This window comes from Anser brachyrhynchus (assembly GCF_964034855.1).
Source record: "Anser brachyrhynchus genome assembly, chromosome: 3".
NCBI lineage: Eukaryota > Metazoa > Chordata > Aves > Anseriformes > Anatidae > Anser > Anser brachyrhynchus.
Window position 1 is genome coordinate 54345602 of NC_137696.1, and position 7553 is coordinate 54353154.

Sequence of the window (7553 nt, forward strand, 5' to 3'; positions counted from 1 at the left end):
GCAGCCCTTGTGCACCAGGCAGTTCACATACAAGGAGGTTTCCCTCCCTGGTCCATCCCATAGAAATGGTCCTCCACAGAGTCTGCCTTCAGCTCTGGGAATAGCATGTTGCTCCTGGCAAAGAAGAATGCCAGAACTTTATTGCAACAAGGAGTGAATGGCACGTTTATCCTCAGTGTGTGACAGTGGTCCTCTTGCCCCTCAACTCCAGCTCTCACTCATCCCTCCAGTACTCCCAAGCTCATGGGGGCATTTGCATGTGCACCCCAGTCTCTAACACCCTATGCAGGGTCTATCCAATCCAGCCTGCCAGTTTCACACACTCTCTCTCAAATCCACGCAAAGCTGGTCACCGCAGAGCTGTTTCATACCTGATGGCAAAGAAAACAACACTTAGTTAAAGGGTTTTACCTTATCTAAGTAACAAACCACACTGAGCTCAACATGCTCTACCATCTCCCACGTAAAAAGTGGTGCCAAAGAGGGAATTATGCCAGGATTTCCTTCACTGAGTTTGTTCCTTTATCGCACTGGTAATCCCCACAGTATTGACATGACTTTAAGGATATGTTGTGTGAGTACAGATGGTAGTATTAAGTGAGGTGAGGCATTGAGGTAGTCTTGATTGCCCTCTGGAAACTCTGTCAAGAGACTTTTCTTATTTCTGAGTCAGATGCCCAAAGTTGCATTGTATGGATACCCTCCACCTCTCCCCTGCCCAAGAAACCCTGGTGTTCCCTCCTGCAATATTCATGTGTAATTTCCCAGCCAGGTGCTGTCAGTTGCAGTTAAGGCCTTCCTAAAACCTGGCTTTAAACTAAGCTGAGACTTTAAGTCCTGACCCAGCATTCATGGCTTCACTATATGCAGTCCCAGAGTGCTCTTTCAAGGTATTAAGATCCCATAAGAGCTAAATCCTGGCATGAAAGAACTTTGCAATGTGGAAAAGAGAGCATGGACTTACCTAGTAAAATGATGCACAATGAATAATGATGCTTAATGAATAACAGCTTAAACAGCTTTCCAGAGTCACTCTGACAGCTTACTCTCCATGCAGTGGACTGAATTTGCAGAAATCCAACTGCTACATCTATTGCCACCACACTGCTTCCTCCTGCCACATCTTCTGCAATTCCTGTTCATAGTTTTGTGCCAACAAGTAAAGCAGTTCATGTATCTTCTCTTCCAGACCTTGGGAAACTCTTGCTTGTCCTTGAGAGGCTATCCCCCATTAAGATTCACTTGGATGGGTGGATGTCCTCCCCAGCAAGCGGCAGACCATCAGGTTTTTCCTCTGTCCCACCTCTTGCCAGAGGTGGCAGAGGGGAAGTTTGTCAGCCCACCCTGCGGGGCCTCCTCTGCTGAGAGGCAGGGTGACGATGTGGCCTTTTCCACCCTGGCCCTACAAGGCCAGGAGCTCCCACGGAGCCAGTCCGAGCCAGTGCTCAGCTAGCACTCCTTTCTCATCCAGCTTGAAATCTGATAACCAGCTGTCATCATGTGATGCAGACCATTATATTGCCTATTACTGTTTCTGTAATCACTTTTATGGCATGGTGCCATGTGCTCTGGTCAGCCTACCTGCCTCCTCCTGCTCATGCAGGAATTGATCCAAAATCCACTAAGCTGGTAGGGATTTCAGGGATTTTTTGAATCTTCTTTAAGTCTTCCTTCTGTATCCTTTTCATGTTTTGCTCACTGTATTGGTTCATGTTGTGTCCCTCTTCAGCCACTTTCTCCTGGTTCGCCATTGAAAGGCAACTCAACCTCCTCTCTCTCCGCCTCTCTGCTTTATGTTATACATCTCAACTCCTCCCCACAATCTCGTGTATTCCTCTGATTGCTACAGTTCTATGGCAACAAAATGGCAGGAACAACAAAGACAATGCTTCCTAGAGAAAAAGAATGTTTTTGTCCTGTAGAATAAGTGATGTTGCAAAATAATTCAGTGAGACATTTATCAATCAACTTACAGACAACAGCAGGGATGTAAGTACTGTTGCACCAACGTAGCATTGTCAGGCCAATTTACCACAGGTGAAGAAAATCAATGCCCATAGCCAATAAATCTGAGGCCTCGGGGTGGATCTGGCTTTCAGATTCCCCATATAGCGCCCAGTATATAAGCACACGGAGGTCTGCGTGTCACAGGGATGGATCCCAAGCTGTCAGTAAGTAAAGCAAGCTAACCTCCAATGGCAGTATTTTCAGTGTTCAGTTTCCAGACCCAGTCTCCTACCCCAGAGCACTGGAGTAACTCATAAGTATCACATCTTTCACATCTTTTCTGTGCGTGGGTCTTTCTGCTTTGAAAGACTGGAGTAGGGCTGATAATTCAATGCCCTCCCCAAATAAAATTGAGAACAATTAGTGTAACTTATGTATGTATACGCAAAAAACTCTGAATAAGATGAGAAGCAAGAAGAGACAGGAGCAACTGGATAAAGGCTTTATAAGCAGTATAAAGGTTTAAAGGAATATGCAGAGGAAATAGGAGCTAAGGGACAAACCACAAAATCAGAGAAGAAACTCAGATACTTGTTCAGAGAAATACAAGCATAATAAAAGATGTCTGAGCAAAAAGTGAGAGAAACAATATTTTGAAGAGCTACACATCATACAGAATATCCCTTGATATATCATGAATATGTGTATTTAACAACTGTGAGGGATCATTAAGAACAGTGAATACACTGCAGGGAAAGGGGCAAGCTCAACTGTTCTTCTCATGCAAAAATATACTGGCCTTTCCTCTGTAGAGCTTGTTTTTAAGCATCTGAAGTAGCCTGGGAGCGTTGCTTCTCAGTTAGCCACATCAAGATAATGCGAAACTGCATGATATTATTTCCACTTACCACCTGCAGCAACAGGCACATGCTTGGCTTCACTTCTGCTGCCCAGATGTAGGGAGAGGAACGAGGTATACACTCCATCTCTGTGAAACAGACTATGATTAAGGCAGACCAGTTACACTGGACATCTGCAGGAACAAGGTGTCTAGCTGTCCTCTCCTCTGCCTAGCTTGTGTAAGATGATGCTCCCTTAATAGCTGGGTCAGGCTTCAGGACAATTCCAGTGTGAGATGGGTCTGTGAAAGTAGCTTTGAATGCATGCTGTGATTCTAGCTTCCCGCCACATTTTCCTGGATGTTGAAATATTTATGGGGAAATGAGTCTTATGATTTTAAAGAAAGAGATAATGAGCTACAGAACTACTGATTACCATAAGGACTCATCCTCCCATTAACTTGAAGAGATAGGCTTAGTCCTTCTGGCAGTGAAATGTCTGTAATCCAAGATTTCACTTTCTTTTTTGATGAAACAAGAATAAACACCTCTGAGCCACTAGCACTTGATTAGAGTCATTCTGTCATTATTGTCCTTGCCACTTCAGTAGGATGGGTAATTGTGATAGAGACTTGGTAGGCTCTCATGACATGTTCATGCTTGCTTTCCAAGTCACAAAATTTTCCAGATTTAACATGCTATCCCTTCAATTTTATTTTATTTTACTTTTTATTTTTGTGGCAGAAAGATATTTCTTTGATTGATGGCATTACTCAGGCTCCATCAAAGTTCAAGCCATAAGTTCCCCGTGGCAGCCAAAACCACTGAGTAAGGGAGCTTGGCTTGGAAGGATTAAGAGGAGAGATGTTCTGGGAACTCAGATTTGTGATGCCTGGAAGGTGCTTGTGATGTGACGCAACTCAGCTGAGGGCTTTCTGGCTGTTCTGAGTTGTGCTCCAGAGGAGGAGAGCTGGAGAATCATTATTTCTGGTAGGCAGGTGGGTAAAAGCAATGAAATTTGTTTGTTTTAAAAATCAGTTTGAGATTCAGTCCTAAAGCCAAGAAATCTTATCCTATGATCAGTTCAAAAAGTCTTTCATATCACTAAAAGCCATCAGATGGCTGATTTTCCCCAAGATTCAAGGACCTTTCCACCCATAGAGAGGTCCATCCTCTCCACACAGTCCTCGCCAATGTTTTCTCAGATTATGCAGAGGCCATTCAATATGAGCAGAGTGTGTAGAAACTCTCATCTCTGCACCAGGAGAATATCTGGGTCATGGCTGAAAGGAACAGGAGGCAACACCCAACTTTTGAGAAGGACTAGTCTGGTCAGAAGCAAACTGGAATAGGTCAGGTGTGAAATGGGACTGTTGAGGACCCTGAGCACCTCCAGCTGTCTCTGCTGACACACAGAAGCTGAAAGGAAGATGAGCACGTATGGCTGTAAGACAAAACCTGACTCTCACTTACCTTCTGCATGGAGTGGGAGACTGCTCAGGGAGAGAGTGCAGGTCCTCGTGGGGCTAGCCTCTGCAGAAGCAGCCAGCACATATCTCACCGGAGAGCCGCTGCTGCACAAAGCTCGCACGCCCTGCTGTGTACTGATGCAAAAAGTTTGGGGATAGCTGGAATATTTGGCCACTCCAGCACGCCAAGGATTTGCTTTCTAACATTTGAAATGGCATTTCCGTTTGAAAGGTTTGGGAAGTTATTTGAGAAGAAAAAACATTTGGAAACATTTTTAAAAGGTCAAAATCAAAATAAACATTTGGAAAATACAGAATTTGCTCACCCAGTCTGAAATGTTCATTTCCTTTGGATTTGCTGTGCATATATATATTTTTTTTCTTCCAGGGCTTCAATATTTCTTCTTTTCTGGTCAGAAAAGAATGTCAGATCTTGACAGTTCTTGTGGAGCTGGAGGAACCTCTCCCACTCAGCCCTTCTGTGTGCGCATCATTCATATGAGAAATGGGCCCTTGGACTGCAAACCAGTTGAACAATTCGCTTCCAGAAGGAAACCACCACCAGAGTAGAAAAAGATGTCGAGAACAAAAGTTATTGTTTAATGTGATAAAGGAAATCAGTGTTGAAAACAGCTTCCACTGTATGCCATTTCCTTCAGCTTTGTCATTTGAAAACAAAGATCCCACCCTCTCTCTTCTGCAGGCTTGACCTAAAGCTTATCTTTCTCCTGGTTGCACGTCACTTGAATTCTATGAGTTTTACACTCCCTGCAGTTTCTCTGACATTGCTTGTCAGGTCCATGGGCAGGATGCATTTGTTACACATTTTCCAAGGCACAGCAGGCTACTGCTCCCTGATGCAGGCACTATACCAGTACAGATAATAAATAAAGAGAAACATGCCAAGCCATACAAGTATTAGAACTTTGAAGTTTTCTCTCTTTTCTGTTTTCCTCATTGCAATTTTAATACAGTCATTTAGAAGTCAATATATTTCACCCTTGCTGCTCACTAAATATTCTCAGATCAGCAGAGATTTAGAGCTGCTGAACGTGCTTAAAGCAAGAAGAAGAAATTGTTTTCCAAACAGATGTAGAACATTATTACTAATTTCTTGTTTTTCATCATTCCTCCCCAGTCAAGAAAAAATACAATTGAAGTCTGAAGTTGGTAACAAACCTTACGGCATCTAGATTCTAAAATAAGAGCAGGAGACATCTGCATTCATCCTCCAGTTTGTCCTTTAGCCTTAATGTGTTTGTTTTCCTTGGTGTTATTTAAAAAAAAAAAAAAAGTTATCTTCTACAAGAGGGTATTTCTAAGGTATTGGTGGTGCCCTCTTTCTAGCTCAGTGAAGGGAGCAGCCTGAGAAGGCTGGGATGTCTCTGGGAATCACTGACAGTACTGTCTGTCAGTGAGTACAGGCTCACTTATCCTAAATGCAACGCAGCCATGACAAATGCTGTGCTCCTACTATAGTGCAGGCTTCCAAACTCCCAGCAGTGCTCCTCATGTACTAGTGCTGCCACCATGCACAGCTTCTGAATTCACTTAATTTTCCTTATATTACAAGATCTTCTGAACCCATGTCTTTTAGGGTTTCAGAGCTGCACCAAATGCCTGGCATTCCTCCCTAGTGGCAGGTATCCTGCATCCCCTGCACTAACGGGTCAAAGGGCCCTACAAGCTATTGGCTTTGTTCAGAATGCATGAACTCTTATAAAAAAATAAACAGGGGTCTTTCTGCTTGGCCAGCCCAAGGCACCCCAAGCTCTTTGGTTTGAATCATCAAGCTGTGATACCCAAACATGGGGACTACAACCTTAACTGATTCAGAGGTGATGGTTAAAATAAAAAAAGGGGACTGAAGAGAAACCATTTTCAGGCTTTGCAGTGACCTTGTGACGCTTTCATTCCTGGGCCTGAACACAGGTCTCTAAGGGTCAGCAGCCCGTGGGTCTGGTGGATATGTTACAAGACCCATGGGTGACCTGCAGCCATGCAGGGCCACGTCTAGTGGCCACGTGAGGTACAGTAGCTGCATCTCAGGCAGCTAGACCCCACCTCCAGAGAGCACGTAGGCACCACCACTCAGGTGCCTGCCTAGACCTAGGTCCCTCCCCCACTTCAGGATGAGCTGAATCTTTCCAGAAAAGTGCCTTTTCCTCTTCTTCGACTGTGAGGGAAATCCATCCAGCTGGGCCAGGTGCACTGCTGGTGCTGGAGGCCCTCCTGGTTCAGGGGCATGCCACAACCACCGCTACACCAGGTGAGCAGTGAGGGGCTCTTCACGCTTGTGTGAAAAAATGCTTTGGAAGTATTGACTTCTTGCTGATGGAAATGTTTTAACTATTCAGGGCAGAGGGAGGGTGGGATGTGGGAGTGGCTCTGTTTGTTCTAAAATAAATATTAGGTTGATGGATTTCTTCATCACTGACTAGCAAGCATTTCTCGCCCATTTAGGGTCTGTAGGGGATTGAAAGCTTTGTGGCTGCACACTGCTCCTTCATGTTGATGCTAAACGTGGGCAGTGATTCACTGTGGGTAATGTTTTACCTCTCATTTTTGTGGTCAAAGTTTTTCTCTGTTCTTTACTTCTTCTCAAGTACAGGGCCCCCAGCCGGGGTAGATCAGGTCACCACAGGGAAAATTGAGACAAGTAGCTCTGAGATCTCCAAGTGTGTCAGAAATACCCTCAAACACCGCACACTTGCACTGGGATGCTGTAAGGGGATTTGAAAACCGCAGCGCAGTGAAGAGCTGGAGGAGGCTGTCAGGGGTGGAGGTGGTTTGGGAGGTGTTAGGGGAAGACAAGGTGAGGACTTTTCTCTAAACTGAGTGAAAGTTCAGCTTGAAACTGAGTGAAAGTTCAGGGCTGTGCTGCCTTTATCCAAACCAGATTTCCTAGCTTCCCTCTCCGTGTGCAGGATTATTTTTTTAGTTATTATTTCCTTGCTTCCCTCTTGCTGTATGTAATTACCCTGAGGGATGTTCAGCTACTTTCAGAACTCCGAGCTTCACAGCCGAGGTGGATTTTGGGGAAGGCCATGGCTTGCTCTGCACCAACAAGCAGAGCAGCACAGTTGGGGTGGATCTGCAGAGTGAGCCTGTGCTGAGGACCCAGCCGCACATACCCAGCTCCTTGGGGCTTCATTCAGCCTGGCTCCAGTCCATCTGGATACCCACAAGGAGGTGGCAGGGAGAAAGGGAGAAAAAGAAAGGGAGAAAGCTCCTCTCCAGCCCAGTCTCCCTACCTGCCTCCCTCAGCCAGCACTGAGCCCTTAAAAACAAATCCTGT

General features: G+C 45.0%; 1 long non-coding RNA gene across 1 annotated transcript; it reads right to left on the reverse strand.

The window, feature by feature from the left end:
- Nucleotides 1-231: 231 nt before the first annotated feature.
- Nucleotides 232-2016, reverse strand: LOC308191900. The gene is made up of 3 exons (XR_013948368.1): nucleotides 1974-2016; nucleotides 965-1892; nucleotides 232-371 (listed from the first exon to the last, which is right to left on the reverse strand). It is a non-coding gene; the product is annotated as an uncharacterized lncRNA (long non-coding RNA).
- Nucleotides 2017-7553: the final 5537 nt, after the last annotated feature.